Raw genomic sequence first — 19,354 nt, 5'->3', positions numbered from 1 at the left:
GAGTTACAGCAAGTTAAAGCATATAATAATAATTACTTACCAAGTACTCTATATCGAATTTTTGCTAAGTTTGGCAGAATAAATCTTTATAAAACAATTTACTATAGTTAAACGTATCTTTTTATTTATACTTTGGTTGCTCCACTACCACCCACCATGAAAGTGGAACGCTCACTAGTGGGAGGTAAGGACCAGGTTGACTACCACTGGATTAAACATTTGATTGATGGTAGAAAAGATTCTAAAACTGAAAGATCTAGTTAATTTTCCAGAGGTTTTGCCCTCATGATGCCAACCACGTGGATTGTCACAAATCCAAAGGATTTTAGATGGTTAGAATTATGTGAAACACAGAACTCTCCACTGTTTCACTCTTTAATTTATGGTTTTTGATAAGGTTGCAGAAATCTTTGTCCAAGAACCTGACCTAATAAAACATATGCATGTTTAGATAGAAGAATGTTATGTTAAAAATGCTCTTAAGAGGAAATAGAAATTTAGAAGAAAGGGTAAAATGGAATAAAAATAAAATCTAATCTAAATGTCATTTTTATTTTTTGTCAGACAATAGGTAGAAAGTTGGATTTGCACCCTGGAACAGAGACAATGTTCAAAGTATTTCATTGGTTAAACTGCCTAGAATATATTTTGCTGGTGTACGTATGTAACTTGAAAGTTTCATTGTTTGTAAAATATTGTTACTAGGAACTCCAATAATATATCAAAAATAATTATAATTAATATTTTTAAAAAGCACATTAGGGCTAAATAAGCAATTGGATATAGAAAATAATATTTCTCCTTTGAAACAGTAGTCTGTGGCCCTGGCCAGTGCTTAGTGGGTACAGTGTTGGCCCAGTGTATGAATGTCCTGGGTTTGATCCCCAGTCAGGACACACAGGAGAAGCAACCATCTGCTTCTCTCCACCCCTTTCCTCCTTCTATCTCTCTTCTCTTCTCAGAGCCAGTGGCTTGGTTGGTCCAATCTTCAGTGTCTCGGTGCTGAGGATGGCTTCACTGATTCCAGCATTGGTCCCAGACAGGACTGTCATGTGTATGCCAATCAGAGCACATGCAGGAGCTTGTCTCTCTATCTCCCTTCCTCTCACTGAAAGAAAGAAAGAAAGAAAGAAAGAAAGAAAGAAAGAAAGAAAGAAAGAAAGAAAGAAAGAAAGAAAGAAAGAAAGAAGAAAGAAAGAAAGAAAAAGAAAGAAAGAAAGAAAGAAAGAAAGAAAGAAAGAAAGAAAGAAAGAAAGAAAGAAAGAAAGAAAGAAAGAAATAGAAAGAAGGAGGGAGGGAGGAAGGAAGCTTTACATCAATTAAATATCTAATCTGTCAAGTGAAACATTCTAAGTGACAGTACCCTTTTATAGACAGCTTTAAATGTATCTCCATATTTAAGATAAATATGAAAAGAATATCAACATACTTTATACCATGGATCTTATTTTATATAATAAAATACATGTAAGCTCTACCAAAGTCTAAACTAAAAAAATATGAGTTCATTTAGAGAAAACAAAAATTATTTGAGATGTAAATATCTGACAAATAAGGTAGAGCAGCAAAGGGAATTTTAAAGGAGTTTTGGAAGAATTGAACAGTTTCTAGTTGTTAAAGTAATTAACCTTTCTTCAAGATCATTTGAAAATGTTTTTCATACACATTACTAATTTTCATTCAGGTTATAGAGGTCACTGTTTAGCAGAACAGGACGAGGGAAAAGCTGAGAGCTGGCATTCATCTACCTAGTGAAAAGGGGGCACAAACAATATTAACAGTCAGTGTTAAGTTCTTTCTTTCTGGTATGTGTCCTCTTACCCTAGAATTCCACTGCAAGTCAGTAAGATACAACTGTAAAAGCAGCACCCATTGAGATACTAATTACAGTGAAAATTATCCATGTAAAAGCATGCCATCAGTATTTGAAACATGTCCCACTACATTCACATTACATTATATAAGAATTGGTGTTCTTTTTAGCATCCAATATTTCGTGAAACAATTTGTTCCGATTGCACTGAAGAAAGATTCTTTTGATTCTGTGCCTCATGAAGCCAATTTCTAAGGGACAGCTACACTAAGAACAGAAATGCTGTGCTAGAAGTACTCTCATAAAACAAATGCTGAAAAGCCAAAGTGATGGAATAAATAGCTATAACACCAGTTCTGGCCCAGCACATGGTCAGACCGACTTTCTTAATTTCATAATTGCTGTAGCTTTTCATGTGTAGAAGTTTTATTTTCATGGTCCCAAGTAATTTACAACACTTCTGACTTTTATAAGAAGCCTCCTAACAGAAGTGGAGCTCAAGAGCACAGTATGTTTGGATCTAGAAATGATAATGACTAAATCTGATTGATGACTTGACCTTCTGGCAGATTTATCTAATCTACCTACTTACCATACTGTTCAAACTTTTTCTTTATCCAATCTAAGGACAAAGCAGATAAACCATTTTTAGTGTGGTTGGTCCAGAGTTCAACTATTCTAAAAAAACAAGCCAAAAATAAAGCTGGTGAATTTATATAGAACCATGGTCTGTCTACATAAGAATGAAATATAAAACAGAAGAAAGCATAGAAACTTCGAAGTTAGAAGCCTGGTTTTGAATTATCCCTGAGTTACGTTTATTCAGTTGCCTTATTTAATAAAAGTTTAAAGATTATATATGCACAGGTACCTAGGGAAATCTGAACAACCCCTCCTTGATCTCAGCAAGAACTGGCCTACAGTTGAACCCTAGTGAGAACATGACACATACACATAGTAGAGCCAGAACATGGAGCATGAGTGTGAGCGCTTTGCTTATTAATTAAATTTATTTGCATTTAGCTTGTCTCTTTTCTTTCTTTTTGTTTCTTGATATATTTTCCTCCTGGTAAATGACAAATTAACACATATCTCTATTTTGAATTCTTGAGAGAGAAACTGAATGCTTCCCAATTATATTTTCCTACCTGGTCTGCAATCTCAGTCAAACTGACCCAGTGAAGGCAGAGATTTAGTGTGTCTAGGGATAGACAATGCCCTCTGGTGGTAACAAACATAACAGCGTGAACCCTCCACCTAACTACTGAAAGTGGGCAAGTATGTACATAATGATTAATATACTTCAAAACTTTATCTTTGAAAGTATGGTAAGGATCTGACAGAACTTGACAGAATCAATATAATGATCATTAGTATTATATGTTAAAACCCAAAGGTTAAAAGGGTAATCATAGATGGGTGTAATTTAACCAAATGATATTTGTTTCCCCAACTTACATTGCACTACAAATTATCTTTATTCTTATTTTTAGAAAGGGTTTCTAGAATAAAGTCACTTTAATATAAATTTGGTTGCTGATTCTCTTCCCTACTTTTTCCCAGATTGATATGTATAAAAGACATATATGAACATTTCCTAGTTTAAAATTCTTTGTTGTCTCATGTTATCCCTCTGGACAGAATTCCACCTTCTTAGAATATACCTTCACATTGGTTCATGTTTGGCATCAACATTGTTTCTGGCTGATCCTTTTCCGTATAAACTCAAACTCTATGTTATAATTGTACCATTTATTCCCCCCACCCCCTCGGCTAGATTCTGTAGTTACTGAGGTTCAAACACCACACCAAACAGAGCATTTGATAACTAGAATTCAGTGAAATTGTTTCTGGCAGGGATTGTAGTAGATTTTTATATTGTGTTTACCATAGCTACCACTCTTAAAAGTCATCTATATGTGAAATGCAACATAAACCTCTTCTGACCTTACTTTCACAACATCCTCACAACGGGTATGTTATCATGCTAATTTTGCAGCTAAGGAAAGAGGTTCTAGTAGGTTAGAGAACTTGCTGAAATCAAGACAGCTAGTAAAAGATAGAGCTAGACAGGACTGTCCAACTTTAAAATCCATTCATTATTCCACAGGACTCTCTGGTCTTCATTTATAGAGAATCTAAAAGGCCACTTGTTGTTGAAGAAACTAGGTGATTATTGTTGGTCATTGCCAAACTGTGAAGAAACACCAAATCTGAGGTTATACAGGGTTGGGCATTTTGGCTTCTACTTACACTAATCTTAGTTTTTAAGGTGAAGACATGAAGCTCATACTGCTTGCTGTCCTTTTTGTACTTGCCCTTGTCTGGTGTTCATTTTTAAATGGTGTGGAAAATGTTATTTACTTACAGCTACGGCCATAATGTGAAGCGAATCTGAGAATGGATTAAGAGAGTAAGGAGAAGGTATAAAAACCAGAGACAAATAGTGTGATTTCCTCCTGTAGAGGAAAAAGTGGGATTCTTTTTTTTTTTTACACAAATGTGTCAAAATCCTAAGATATTATATTTTAGTTGTTTTTTAATCTTTCACTTTGTTTATCTAGCATTGATACTTTTGAAAAAAATAGGTAAGTGTGCTTTTGTTGTTAATGTTTTACTTTGTTATTAGTTGTTTAAATGAAAATATGTAAGTGTATTTTATAAAATATATTTTACCTTAAAGACATTAACAGTGAAAATAATGTCAAGTATTACATTCAATTAAGAGGTTCAGAGCAAATTCAATGCATTGGCACATTACAAAATTTCTTCATTATTAAGTTCCTAAAAGATAAAGTATTAGTTTATTAAAAGATACATTTTTCTCTCAAACATAAATATAACATGATAAATATATTGGTAATGTAGATTATCATGACCCATTATGAACTAATATTAAAATATAGATACTGAAGAATTATATATATATAAATTAGTCAAAAATTCCAATTCACCTCTACCAGGTACTTTCTAATTAGGCCATGTTTAAACCTTTGTAAATGTCCTATTAGATTGTTTCACATGAATATGCTTAAAAAATTAGGGGATATTTTATTGCTTCCTATTCATTTAAAAATATCCCCTAATTTTTGTGAGCAGTATATTTGTTAAGTTATCTTTTCCTTCTGAAACCTCAGAGCTTTTATCAGTGAAAAGATTTTCTTTTTGAACAAACTCTAATCAGGCTCTTCTAAACTATCTTCTCAAGTAGACTCAAAATTTTTTCCAGTTTTAACAAGAATCCTGCTGAATCAGGTTAGCTATTCTCCAATCTGATTACTCATGATATCTGATTGTCCAGTTCTTTACCCTCCACCATCTCCCATATGATGTCCAATCACTGTGGCCTGCCTTCAGGAAGAATCTTATTAGGTCAAGTTAGCCAAAATTCCCTCTTATTTTTGATGTTTTCTCTATTTTTCATCTATTGAACCTATCCTTCTTTCTGCTTGTTTATGAATTTCCACTTTTCCTTGTTGTATCAATATTTGAAGTTGAGCCCAGTCTCTCTTCCCATCAGTCGAAGTGCAGTGGTTCCTACAACTATTGTGAGGATCCTGAATAAAAACTCTGCTTTATCATTCTTTACCAAGAGTCACTGGAGGACTTTTTACTTGAACATTAGTATACAAAGGCCCTACATGGAAGTGTTCCAGTATGTAGAGTTGTTTTGAATATTTAACAAGTTAGCAGAAATGAGATTGCTCAGTTTAATGCTAGGCACCTAAGAGGCATTCAGTATTTACCTTCTGTGAAAGTACAATTTTCAAGACAATAAAATCATGTCTCTCAGCAAACATAAAATAAACACTCATCAAAAAATTTATTTAGCTCATTAATGGTGAGGATATAAGAAAAATATTAAAACTGGTTCAAATGAAAATGTCTTATAGAGATTTTTTTATTCTCTACTGGATCAAATTCATTTGCATTGCTATGGACAAGAAATATTACATTGTTATCAGTTTTCTACAGCATAACTTCTATCCCTATAGAGTTGTAAAATCATCTTGCCAAAATAAAAGAAAATCAAAGGCATGCTGCCTTCTGGGATGAGAGTAGCCCCAGAGGGGCTGATAGACAACATCCAGAGTGCAACGGAAGGGACACCAAGATCTAATTTGTAATTTCTAAGTCAATTTCTTTTTCATAATTGTCCATTTTTAAGAAAATATTATTCTGACATTTTTCCATAATTTAGAACTAAGACTTTATTAATCTTTGTGTCCTCAGCACTCATGATATGTTTAGTTTTAAAGGAAGTGTTTAAATAATTTATTAATAGCCACTCCTACTGATATAATCATTTTATTATATGCCAAATAACTTTTTGGTGTTTTCTATAACCTATTCAATTATCTCAATCAGAGCACTGGAAAAACAATGGCAGTCACAGCATTATTTTGAATTCTATTTAATAAATATTTAATGAGCACCTATTACATACTCCCTGAAAAAGGAGAAGAAAGCTAACTGCAGCACCTTGATTTTGACCTTATCAATTTTCCTAACTGATGACATACTGGACTTTTCTTTTCTATCCTCTTTTTAACATAATTACCATGGAAATACTTCTGTAACTACAATTTTGCTTTGCATAGGGTGTTTCTGGTCTAAGTACCAATGGGCAATATAAAAATTATACTTACCTCCTACTGGTTTATACTGCTGTCCTCACAATTGTTCTCTGAACAGCTTATGAGGTATTACAAGTTGCTCCAAGAAATAGCACAAAGCAAATGAATACTGAGGACAGAGTCATCAGATCATGCAAATTTCCAGTGACCCCAACCGCTCTTTGCTGTTGAGTCTCAGAGAACTTTTCCAGCCCGTGCTTTATGTCAGCTGGCTTATCTTTCTGCAAATGAGTCAACATACTTTCTATCCTCTGGGGATTACACCCTTAAACCTGGCTTCAAAGTAGAAACTTGGCTTCAAAGTGGAGAAGTGTTACCTCCCTAGCTCTCATCTTCCCTGCTTCTCCCAATGACAATTTTATTTATTTATTTTTTTGTGATTGAGAGAGAGAGAGACAGAGAGAGGGACAGATATGGACAGACAGACAGGAAGGAAGAGAGATTAGAAGCATCAATTCTTTGTTGTGGCTCCTTAGTTGTTCATTGATTGCTTTCTTATATGTGCTTTGACCTGGGGCAGGACTACAGCAGACTGAGAGCAAGTGACCTTGGGCTTCAGCTGGTGAGCCTTGCTCAAACCAGATGAGCCTGCGTTCAAGCTAGCAACCTCGGGGTTTAGAACCTGAGTTCTCTGTGTTTCAGTCCGATGCTCTATCTACTGCACAACCGCCTGGTCAGGCCCAGTGATAAATTTTTGATGAAGACAAAGCAAGTAATAATACTAAATGTCCTGGACAGATCATGTTCTTTAAATAAATAAAGCTTTAAATGGGTATATCATAAAAGGAAGTATTCCAGTAGGCAGCTAGTTAGATATTAATAAAAGAGAAGGGAGTTAAAATGGCTAAGGCTGATTAAATCTGGAAGCTACACCTCCCGACACTTTAGAGCATAGCCACATTGCCTTGCCAAGGGGATTATTATCCCTCTGTCCCTGCTCCCCAATAGGCAGGAAGGACCAGATTTCCAATTTCCCCAGGGAACAACCAACCTCTTCCCATTTACTGGGGAGAGGGGGGGCAGCCAATAAAGGGAAATTTCCTCTGCTGAGGCATGATAGTAGGAGCCAAAATGGTGACATAAGGAGAGGTGTCTAGTCTGGAAAAAAAAATGAGATATAATAAAGACATGGGAGACCAGATTATAAATAGAAGGGCTAGGTTAGGGGGAGGGCCCAGCAGAACCACACAAAGAGTTAGAGAGAAGATTGGTTAATCTGAAAGAAAGCTTACTCCTTCCCAAACCCAAGACGATATAATAAAAGCTTAACAAAGATCCCGAGTTTTTTCACAGATGGTCCCTCTTGTTCAATGACACTCCCATGGGGGCTTGACAGCGGTATGGGCCCAAACACAGCTCAGCGTCATTGGGCCTTGATGGTGAATATACAGATGGGAAATAAGACACAGAAGTTCTACATCTCTGAGTCTTGGCCCTTTTGGGCCTGACAGGTGCTGGTGGAGGTCTGAGGCCTCAGAGGCTGGACTTCTTCCACAGCAAGATGAAGACGAGCCTCCTGGTTGTGAGACATCAGGAGCTTGAGGGCAGTCCTTTGTTTTTCCTCCACTAAATTTTGCCACAATTGCTGTCATCCTCCTGTACATGAGTCCTGGAAATGCTTTTCTCAAGACTACTGTGGAAAAAAACCATTTCCACTGGCAACAGAAGAGTAGTTTAGAGAGGCAAAATAAACTATAATTAATAAATAAAGAGTGGCAGAGGTAGGATTCAAGTTCAAGATTCAAGAATTGCACAGAAGGTTTCATGATAACAGCTTAGACTTTGAAGTAAAAAAAAAATGATCGCTATTTGCATGAAGGTCAACCATTCTCTGTGACTTTGAGCAAGTTATTTAATCTTCTTTAATCCCATGGATTTCTTCTAGAAATAGTAATAGTATTTACCTAGTAGGTAGTTTTCAGTATTAAATTAGATATGGCCTGAAAGACAAGTATTGAGTAACATTTTAACTTTCAGCATTATTTTTAGTTAATGTTATCAGTCAAAGCTTTTACAGATAGTCAAAACCAAAAAGTAACCAGATAATATTAAAAATAACAAGAAGTTTAAAAAGCTAGAGATATTTTTTCCAGTTCTTCAAGTCTGTACAGTTGTAATTATATATTTATATAATCACATATTATATATATATAAATATCAGCTTTCAACATTTTTTATATATATTTAGATTTTATTTATTGATTTTCGAGATAGAGAGAAAGGAAAAGGGGTAGCTAAAAGCATAAACTCTTAGTCGTTGCTTCTCATATGTAACTTTATGAGGTAAGTCCAGGCTTTCAAACCAGTGATCTCAGCTTTCCAGGTTGACGCTTTATCTACTGTGTCATCACTGGTCAGACTAACACATTTTTTATAACAAGATTGAATTCACTAAACATTTCTGTTACAGCTCTCTGCCCCAATGTTCTAATTTTTTAGTTTTCATTCTCTCACTTGGTGATGTTTAAATTCATATTTTAGGAAGTCATCCTTTCTAGCCCTGGACCATTCCTATAAACACTTGACTAAACTATGTAATTACTTGACTCAGAGGTTCACAGAAAGAAAGAAAAGAAGAAAGGAAAAAAGGAAATATTTATTTCTAAATGTACACACACACACACACACACATACACACACATATATATTTAATATTTCTGTTATACAGTTATAGAAATTTTAGTTTTCTGTGCAACTCCTTAACTATGTTGTATAAGAAGAGCTCATCTGTGTATGAGTGGGTTCAATCTTTAAGATAGTTCGCATCAAAGTTGAATTTCTGAAGGCTTCATTTTCAGTTCTCTGCACGCTATACCATAGAGCTCGGTCAAGCCCTAACTTTTAAATTCTTTTGAGTAGTAAATTACTGGGCCTATTCATTTATTTCAGTTTATCAAGAATTCAAATTATAGTAGATATTTCTTTTTCACTGCTGATAAATTCTTTTATCTCAGCAGTAACTTTTGACTGAGATTTACTGACCCACCTTTCTTCCTTCATAATAGGCAATTAGTAATTCCTTATTCAGACCTTCAATTCTACTTGTCACAAACTCACGTAGAAAAAGAAAAATTGACCAAAGTGTGGACTAGGACAGAAACTTCTTTCACTTTGTAATTTACAAATCCTTTTTGGTGGGAAAAATGATCATCCCTGATAAAAGGCTTAATTAATTTTCAAATAAATTTTAATGAGAATAAGACCACTTTGAGAATTTAGCTATCCATTCTTTTAGAAGACTGTTAATCTTGGGAGGGGTCTAATTACCTTTAAAGACATAATAATTCTTATCTAGATTCCTATTTCTTCCATGTAGTACAGTGGTTATCTAACCGCCATTTCTCCTAAAGCATTTCGGAAAGAAAGAAAATATAATCTTAAACTAATGTGTTAAAAATTTTTTCCCTGAAACTAGATTATTATAAAATTTTGACACATGCACAAAACTAATTGTGTAAAAGATATTTTATCATGTTGTTCTTGAAATTACTTTTTCTTTTGTATTTATCTCTTCTCCCACCTGACTAGCTTTTTAAATGCTTTAATGGAAGAGAACACAAAATAATTTTTATTTTAAAAAATTTTTTTCCATCCTGGTACTTAGTACAATATATATCACATACTAAGTGCTGACTAAGTAAAGATCAAACAAAAAGGATGAGACAAGGCCCTGGCCGGTTGGCTCAGTGGTAGAGCATCGGCCTGGTGTGCAGGGGTCCCGGGTTTGATTCCCAGCCAGGGCACACAGAAGAAGCGCCCATCTGCTTCTCCACCCCTCCCCCTCTCCTTTCTCTCTGTCTCTTTCTTCTCCTCCTGCAGCCAAGGTTCCATTGGAGCAAAGTTGGCCCAGGCACTGAGGATGGCTCTGTGGCCTCTGCCTCAGGCGCTAGAATGGCTCTGGTTGCAACAGAGCAATGCCCCAGATGGGCAGAGCATCGCCCCCTGGTGGGCATGCTGGGTGGATCCCGGTCGGGGGCATGCGGGAGTCTGCCTCCCTGTTTCCAACTTCAGAAAAAAATAAAAAATAAAAAATAAAAAATAAAAAATAAATAAATAAAAAGGATGAGACACAGGACAAAAGGAAGGGCATGAAGCAATATTAAGGAGATTGTGGAAAAAAATAAATTTGGTATCCCCATGTATCTTAGTATCAGGAATGTCATTCTAATACTACAGACCAAAAGCATAATGACTATTAAGGCGCAAATCATATCTAAGTTCTGAAGAAGTAGTATATTTGCCCAAGAAAGCACATAAAACATTTTTGGGGGCATTATATATATTGCTCACAAAAATTAGAGGATATTTTATCTCCTCATATTCATTTTGAAATATCTCCTAATTTTTGTGAGCAGTATATATGTTTATCAATATCTAAACATGTCTAAAAATAGGTACAGATATCAATGTACCAAAGACAATAGTAGATATATTATATTTTAATTTTGTTACAATAATTCTCTGAAGCAGAAACTATTGTTATTATGAAATAAATAAGGAAAAAGACTTCAAATAGTTATCCAACTTAACCCAAATCACAAAGCAGAATCCAAGATCTTAAAGAGTTTACTATTTTCTGAGAAAAATCTCTTTTTCATAAAATTCATGGGAATATTATAAAATTACAAGAGACAAAAAATGAGAATTCCATCTTTACATCAAATAAAAAATCATACGTCAAGTATATGTTCAGAGCACAAAATTTAGAGTCAGGCTGCCTAAAAACTTACTCTACCAATTAGGTGACTGTAGGAATAATATTTAACCTCTTCATCTTATTTATTTAGCCACTTCATCTATAAAGCAGAGCTAATGACAGTACCTTAATAGGCTTATTTTGAGGACTAAGAAATAATTGTTAAATGAATTATAAAACATTTAAGACAGTACCAGGCATACAGTAGCACTATACAGGTAATTATCAGTCATTATTTCAAAAGATTTATTATTTTTTTCTGGTGTTTCTACGATGGAGTTAAAAAAAATAGAGGATACTGGGCATGAATAAAATTTGAACATTGTCTGGGTCCTTCAGCTTCAATCTAAATGACTTATGCTAATCTAAAGGTGGAGTGAAGTTTTTTATTAGTTTTTGAACTTGGTTCTCCTGGTCCCTGTCTGATTAATGTCTCTGTGATTACCACAAGCCATCATTCTTGATAAGAAGAGGCTTCCTGAAGACATGTTCTGATGCTACTGTCAAGCCTTCAAATACTTCTTTTGACCCCACCCCATTATCATCCCATTTATGATCAAACAGCTCTTGATCATTCTGATATCATCGTGTTTTCATATATATTTTCAGCCCATTGAAGTGTTATGATTTCATTGCTGCTACTAGTCTGACTCAAGATTACTTTAAACATCTCAATGGCTTGAGGAATCTGGCTGTCAGGATGGTAATGGTGGTTCATATTACAATGGAATCAAATCTTCAGGTTTAGCACCATATTGATATCATATATATGTCAGGTTTTTCATACACAGGCTAGTCTACAATCTGCTGGCTCCATAATACAAGTCAGTAATAGGTTTCCCTTATGTCCTCCAGAGAAATTTCTGAGATATATTTTAGTCTTCTTATTCTGGTCTAACCCATGAACATTATTTTAATTGTTTTTAATACTTTATTAGCCATTCTCAATGGTTTCCAAATTTGAAATGCAACAAAATGCTTTGTTAGCCATCTTCAATATGTTCTCAAGTATATATATTTCATCAACCCAAATTTCCTGGGTTTTTTCTTAAGGGTCTTACCTTTTATTACATAGATGTCTTTATCAGGTTCGTCTATCCAGACTTCAGCATATAAAATCTCACACTAATGTCTTTTTTGGTCTATAACAAAATATTTTCTGTAATGAACTTGACTCCTCTAAAACAAAGTCAAGTACTTCTCCAGACCCATCCATTTGCATTGTTTTGTGTAAAAGTGTTTTATATTTGCTTATTATTCATAGTAATTTTCTGAATGTAGTACAAAATGAGACAATATTCACTGTCCATGTCTGTTAAATTTCTATTTTTCAACCAGTTAAAATATTTATAACTAAGAAACTCAGCTGCAGCCTCTGGTGGACCTTAGTATTCCTGGTGGGTATTTTCTCTTATTTATGTTCAACCATTTACCCACATGGACCAAAATACCCTCTTGCTCAGCTTCTACGAGCATGCATCCACTGAGATGCTCTTAAACTTTAATCTCATGATGTGCAAAATTGGTTCATATGTCAGAAGTAAACATCATATCAACCTTAAATATGTTACAGCATATTAAAAATTAGTGTTCAAGTTAAAAAAACAACTTAGCAAAACTAAGATTTTAGTTAAGATATGCTCTAATTCAATTGCAACAGCGTGATTGAATGAATGTTTTCCAAAAAAACATGAGTTCACACAAAGTACAAAATGGTTTTTCTAAGTGTAGTGAGCTCTGTTCATTGCCAAAATAACAAAACCAAAAACTGAAAACATTTTTTTCCTTTTAAGGAACAGTGAACCACAATCCTTAATCATGACTATAGAAAAATTTCTCCACTTTTGATAAATTCATATTTGGTGTCAAACACCAAATAAAACTTTTCTTTTATACCTGAGTTAAATCATAAATAATCTCTTGCTTGGTGTATTGCATAATAGGCTAAGAAGTGTAGCTGAGGCTATAAGATGTTTTATAATCTCTGGGTTCAGCTATTAACACAAGTTACTATGTTCTTTAGAGACATGCTGTCAGAACAAACAAACAAAATCCAATCATTTCATTTAATACATTATTGGATTTGATCAGGGACTATATTTTGTCTTTCCTCAAACTGACACTTACTGAAAGTTACATTTTATACCTGACCTGTTGTGGTGCAGTGGATAGAATGTCACCTGGAATATTAAGGTTGCTGGTTCAAGACCCTGGGCTTGCCTGGTCAAGGGACAAATGGGAGTTGATGCTTACTGATCCCCCTTTCTCTTTCTCTCTCTCTCTCTCACTCTCTCTCTCTCCTTCCCTAAAATAAATAAATAAAATCTTTAAAAACTGTAATAGAAAAGTTATATTTTACCTATATTGAAGAACTAGCAAACTGTACACTTTTACTATGTCTGCCAATGTAACCCTGGCTACCTGGAAGTAATGTCTATACGAGGCAACAGGTCAAAATATGTACTTGCAGCCATGATTTCTAAATTTCCAGAAGTGTTGACTGCTACGTTGTGATTGATATTGGCCTCTTTACTCTTTTCCTTTGAGATTTTCTCATATTTTTATCTATGTCCATGAGTCTCAGTTTTATATCCCACCTATGTGTGAAATCATATAGTTCTTAGCTTTCTCTGATTTACTTATATATTTCACTTAGTATAACGTTCTCAAGATCTATCTATGTTGTTGTAAATGGCAATATGTCATTATTCCTTATGGATGAATGGTATTCCATTTTATATATGTACCACATCTTCTTTATCCAATCCTCTATTGAGGGACACTTTGGTTGTTTTCATGCCTTGGCCACTGTGAATAATGCTGTAATGAACGTGGAAGTGCATGTGTCTTTGCATACCAAAGTTTTCTTATTGAATTTAAATTCAAAATAAAAAATAAAACAGATTTGCCCATATTTAACAAATAAATTTTTGTTTGTGTGTGTGACAGAAACAGAGAGAGTGACAGACACATAGGAAGGGAGAGAGATGAGAATAATTAATTCTTTCTTGTAGCACCTTAGTTGCTCATTGTTTGCTTTCTCATATGTGCCTTGACTGGAGGGCTACAGCAGACCGAGTGACCTCTTGCTCAAGCCAGTGACCTTGGGCTCAAGCTGGTGAGACTTGCTCAAAGTCAATGAGCCCGCGCTCAAGCTGGTAACCACGAGGTTTCAAACTTGCGTCTTCTGTGTCCCATTCCGACGCTCTATCAACTGCGCCACTGCCTAGTTAGGCTAACAAATAAATTTTTAACTTTCAGTTTTCATTATATTTACTCAGTGAAAATATATGAAATTAAGATTAGGATTGTCCTATCAAAAACATTTATGGTTGTTTCTTATCTCTCACTCCTAATAAAATATCCAGTGGCTAATAAATATAATTCCTAGGAAATATTGCTGGGGTTTTGAACCGGAGACCTCAGTATTCCAGCTCAAAACTTTATCCACTGCACCATCACAGGTCAGATTATTGCTGGGGTTTTCATGGAACTGATGTATGTAATGTAGTAAGCACACAGTTAGTAGCAATGTCCTTTAAGAACTCAGGAATCTGAATTCAGAAAATGTATGCTCTGATTTTACCATTTATGAGCTAATGAATTTTAGAAAAATCAGATTGCTAAGTTTTTTTAGCATGAAAATAATGACATAAGAGAAAATGCGTGAAACTCTAAAGATTTTGTGATTCAAAGGGTCAGCTAGCTCATAGTCATATTAACACTTAAATCACTGGCCCAAGGAAGGGTTTTATTTCTCATTTAAGCATTTATTCCAAACTGACCCAACTCACTTGACACTATCTGAACTGCAGGTGGCTAGTTAGTCATGTAATTACAGTTCCACAGTTTCAGTTTAATACTTTGGACTCAATTTAGTTGTACAAAGAGAATGCAAGATCAACACATAGATTAGTTCTTTAAAGACTTTTGATCCTTTTGTATTTTAATAAATTTTTCAATTGCTATTTTGCTTCACTTCAAGACTTGCTTTCTAAAGCATTTGCTCTTTACAAGCTTAATATCTGCTGAAGAAAGCTGTAGAAAAAATGTTCAATAATAGAACTACTAAGCCTTCATTCTCATAATCAACATTAGCTTTGAATTTTTATCAAACCTTTATCAACTGTTCATTACATTCTGTCTTTTCAGCTCATGCTGACTTCACTACTAGACACTTCATTGCAAAATTCATAATTTTTTGGTTTGCTTTGGCAAATATTTTTATGTGTATTTTGAATTTTGGAGAAACTACTGTTTTTAATTTTTATAGCATTTTGTTGTTATTTAGTATTAGTAACAAGTTTGTATTCAGCAACATCTATATATAACTAGAAAATTTTATCACATAGAATATTCACAATTCATGTTCCAGTTATGTTACAATTTGCCTATAGTTAAATTTATCTCAAAAAATTTAGCAGTGGACTTTTAATCATTTATTGTTAATAATCTCCACTCTTGAGTATAAAAAAAATCATCTTGATATTTATTATTACTTTTATATTTTAAAAGGTGGTTATAGTTGTATAAATGGTAAGAGTTTGTTGAGTCAAAATGCCTTCATGTTTTTACATTTATTTATTCCCTTAATTGTTCAAAAATGATTTATTTGGGGCCAATGCTGCACTAGAAACATTGTTGGATATTGTGCACAAGAAGAACAATTTAAGTAAGATCAACCTCCTTCCTTTGGAGGACTCATGGGCTAGTGAATAAAAGAATTTGTGAAATAGAACAAGGTAGGTGTTTTAATAAATATGACATGTAAGAACTGACCAGTCTATGACTCTATCTGCATCTGAAATGAGGGGAAATTCCATTGGACGTGGTATTTGAGCTGAATTACAAAGAATGCATAAGACCACCAGATGAAAAATGTTTTAAAACATGAAAATAAGAAAATAAGTAAAAATCAAAAGGTTACTATAGGCAAGAATATATGGTTGCACTTTAAATATTACTCGCCCTGGCCTTTTCTTAGTATAAATAAGTTAGAGCATGTATCCTGGTTTTGCTGTGTGTAACTCTCTGGAAACAATATTTATAGAAGTGGTATCTTACAAGACCTCGTGCCAAGGGCAATATCCTGAGTATGGCTTATACTCAAACCCTTCCAACTTTATAGATATATAATTTGAAAGGTTATTTCAGCTGCTTAAGGTACTTGAGAAATTCAGAAGAATAATGATAATTAATTTTTTTAGCTTAAATGTAAATATTTATTATCTTAGAGTTAGGTTATAGGTTCACTCTCTGGCTTTTTCATTTGCTATATATAAACTTGTGTACTATATTATTGTCAATAAAAGTAATTTGATTTTTATTTTGTTGTTGAGTGAGTCATAGAATTTTAAAGAACAATGTGATGGTATTAAGAGGTTAGCCTCTGGGAAGTAATTAGGTTTAGATGAGGTCATGGGGGTAGGGTCCTCATAACTGGACCTCAGTCTGACGTTCCACCCACTGTGCCACCGCCTGGTCAGGCTAGAGTTTTGTTTCAATGATATTCTGCTACTAACCTAAGCAGACTAGACTATCTATGCTGAGATAATCAAGGTTCCAAGGACACATACCATATATCCTTGTGCTAAAGACATATTGCTTGTTTGCACAACTGTCATTATTTCATGAATGAATAATTTTTTCTCCAACTTTTCTGTACTTTTTTATGCACTGTTTCTAATTATATGACTAAAAACAGATCTATAATGATGAAACCATTTATATATGGAAACACATAAGATTTCCCTGCAGCAGGTTGTTTTTCTCCTTTTAACAAAATCAATACCTCTGCTGAACTTACAGCTCTTTTATCCCCAAAAGAAATGTCTTGAATAGAGATTTTTTAGGCATTTCTTTATAATGAGGAATGTTCTTTAATTTGATAGTACAGCCTCTGTTGGAATATGCCGTATCACACAGTGGCCCATACTTAGAGACAACTCAAGAAAAGGGGAGAAAAGCAGGAAGCGACCCTCTCTTTTTCTTGACCTACTTCTTCTTACTATGGGATATTCTAAAATTAATAGCTTATGTGACCACAGAGCTACAAAATTACACAAATGTATACCTTAACAAGAAAACACATTTATTTTTCCTTCCTATGTGTTAGATACCTTTATGATTTTATTACAATACCAAAATTCTGTGGAATAAGTCCTACTATCTTTTTAAAAAATTTTAAATTGAATATATTGTGGCAACATTGGTTAACAAAATTATACAGGTTTCAGGTTTCCAATTCTACAACACATCTCTGTACACCATATTGTGTGTACAGTACCACCACAAGTCAAGTCTTAGCGCATTACCATTATTGCCCCTGTACCTTCCTCCATTTGTGTAGAAACCAATGGTACACAAGTTCAGCTCCTTTCCCATGTTGTGGCAGAACAAGGATTCCAACAGTCTTTGCTTTCTCCAAAAATCACCACTCTGTCATGGGAAAACCATATAAGTAGATTATTATCATAATGAGTAAAAAAAGTGATTTTAGGTTAAAAATCAATAAGAAAATTGTGTGTGGTGAAGAATGTCAGACCCCAAAAATGAGACATTAGATAAAAATATTTCAATAAACCTTCTTATTCAAGGAAATTTTCCACTGAATTATAATGCATTTTTTTCTAATATCAGAATTCTTACTTACAAGAATAAGAAATTTATTTCATTTTAGTCAACATGTTATGCATACCCATGATGGACCTTGTGATACATAGTAAGACTCATTGAATTAAAAACAGAACTGTTGTATACCATAGAGACTTTTTCTCAAGACCTAAGTCTCTAGAGAGGAGGATTACCACATCATGTCTGTGAGTCTGAAAACTAAAGTCACAGAAGCCACTGAATTTTAGAAATAAGGGCCATGAAACAGTTATTTTCTGGGGCTTTTCTTTAAAACTACCCCAGACATAATCCCTGCAGCTTTATGCTAGAATAAGGGCTACTCAAATATGATTTTACTCAACGAAACTTCTTAACCTCTAATGCTACGTGCTTAACTTTTAGTGCTTTTTGAATTATAGGATCACATAATTTTATGAATAAATTAAGATTGCCAACTATTTTCCTAAATTTCCCTTTTTGACAAAAGATGTAAATTGTTTTATGTGACTGCCTTCTCCAATTTATGGAAACTATAATTCATAATATCAAAACTATTATCTTTGCCACCAGCCTAGCAGTTACTAATTTTATTCATTTATTCCCCATCAAGTAAATATTATATCTTGGAATCATCTTTGATTACTTTCTTCATACTCACATCCAAATGATTAGAATTCATTTTAATGCTTTAAAAATCTAAACAAGAACTAATCACTGCTTTCATCTATACTACCTTGGCATATGCTATCCAACTATCTTGGTTTAACGATTTTCTACAACTTTGTAATCGACCTTCACCTTTTTGGGTTGTTTTTTTTTCTTTTACCTTTATCTCCCTACCAGTTCTTACTCATTCAAAATGAAGAGCCAGCAATCCTCAGATTATTTCTGATTTACTTTTGTTGACTTCCAACTCAGCAAGGGTCAAATTCAAACACTCTTTTATAAGCTGCCCTACAGGGTCTGTTATCTTTCTATTTTTCTGATCCCATCTTCCATTACACTTTTTCTTTCTGATTTTGCTCCCCCGCAGTAACTTTCTTGCTATTTCTCTAGCATAGCTAGCATATTTCCACCTCAAAATCTTTACACTTGCCCTTCCTAGAACACCCTTCACCCAAGTATTCAGGAGGCTCATTTCATCAATTTATTTATATTTCTGTTCATATTCAGGCACTTTATCTGAGAGCCTTCCTTGAGAGTCTCATATAAAATGACTCCTCTATTTTTTTTTTTTTTTGTATTTTTCTGAAGCTGGAAACAGGGAGAGACAGTCAGACAGAATCCCGCATGCGCCCGACCAGGATCCACCTGGCATGCCCACCAGGGGGCGACGCTCTGCCCACCAGGGGGCGATGCTCTGCCCCTCCAGGGCATCACTCTGTTGCGACCAGAGCCACTCCAGCGCCTGGGGCAGAGGTCAAGAAGCCATCCCCAGCGCCCAGGCCATCTTTGCTCCAATGGAGCCTCGGCTGCAGGAGGGGAAGAGAGAGACAGAGAGCAAGGAGAGGGGGAGGGGTGGAGAAGCAGATGGGCGCTTCTCCTGTGTGCCCTGGCCGGGAATCAAACCGGGGACTTCTGCACTCCTCTTATCCT

The sequence above is a fragment of the Saccopteryx leptura genome, chromosome 3 (assembly GCF_036850995.1).
Source record: "Saccopteryx leptura isolate mSacLep1 chromosome 3, mSacLep1_pri_phased_curated, whole genome shotgun sequence".
Taxonomy (NCBI): domain Eukaryota; kingdom Metazoa; phylum Chordata; class Mammalia; order Chiroptera; family Emballonuridae; genus Saccopteryx; species Saccopteryx leptura.
Note: the sequence above shows the minus strand (reverse complement) of the source record.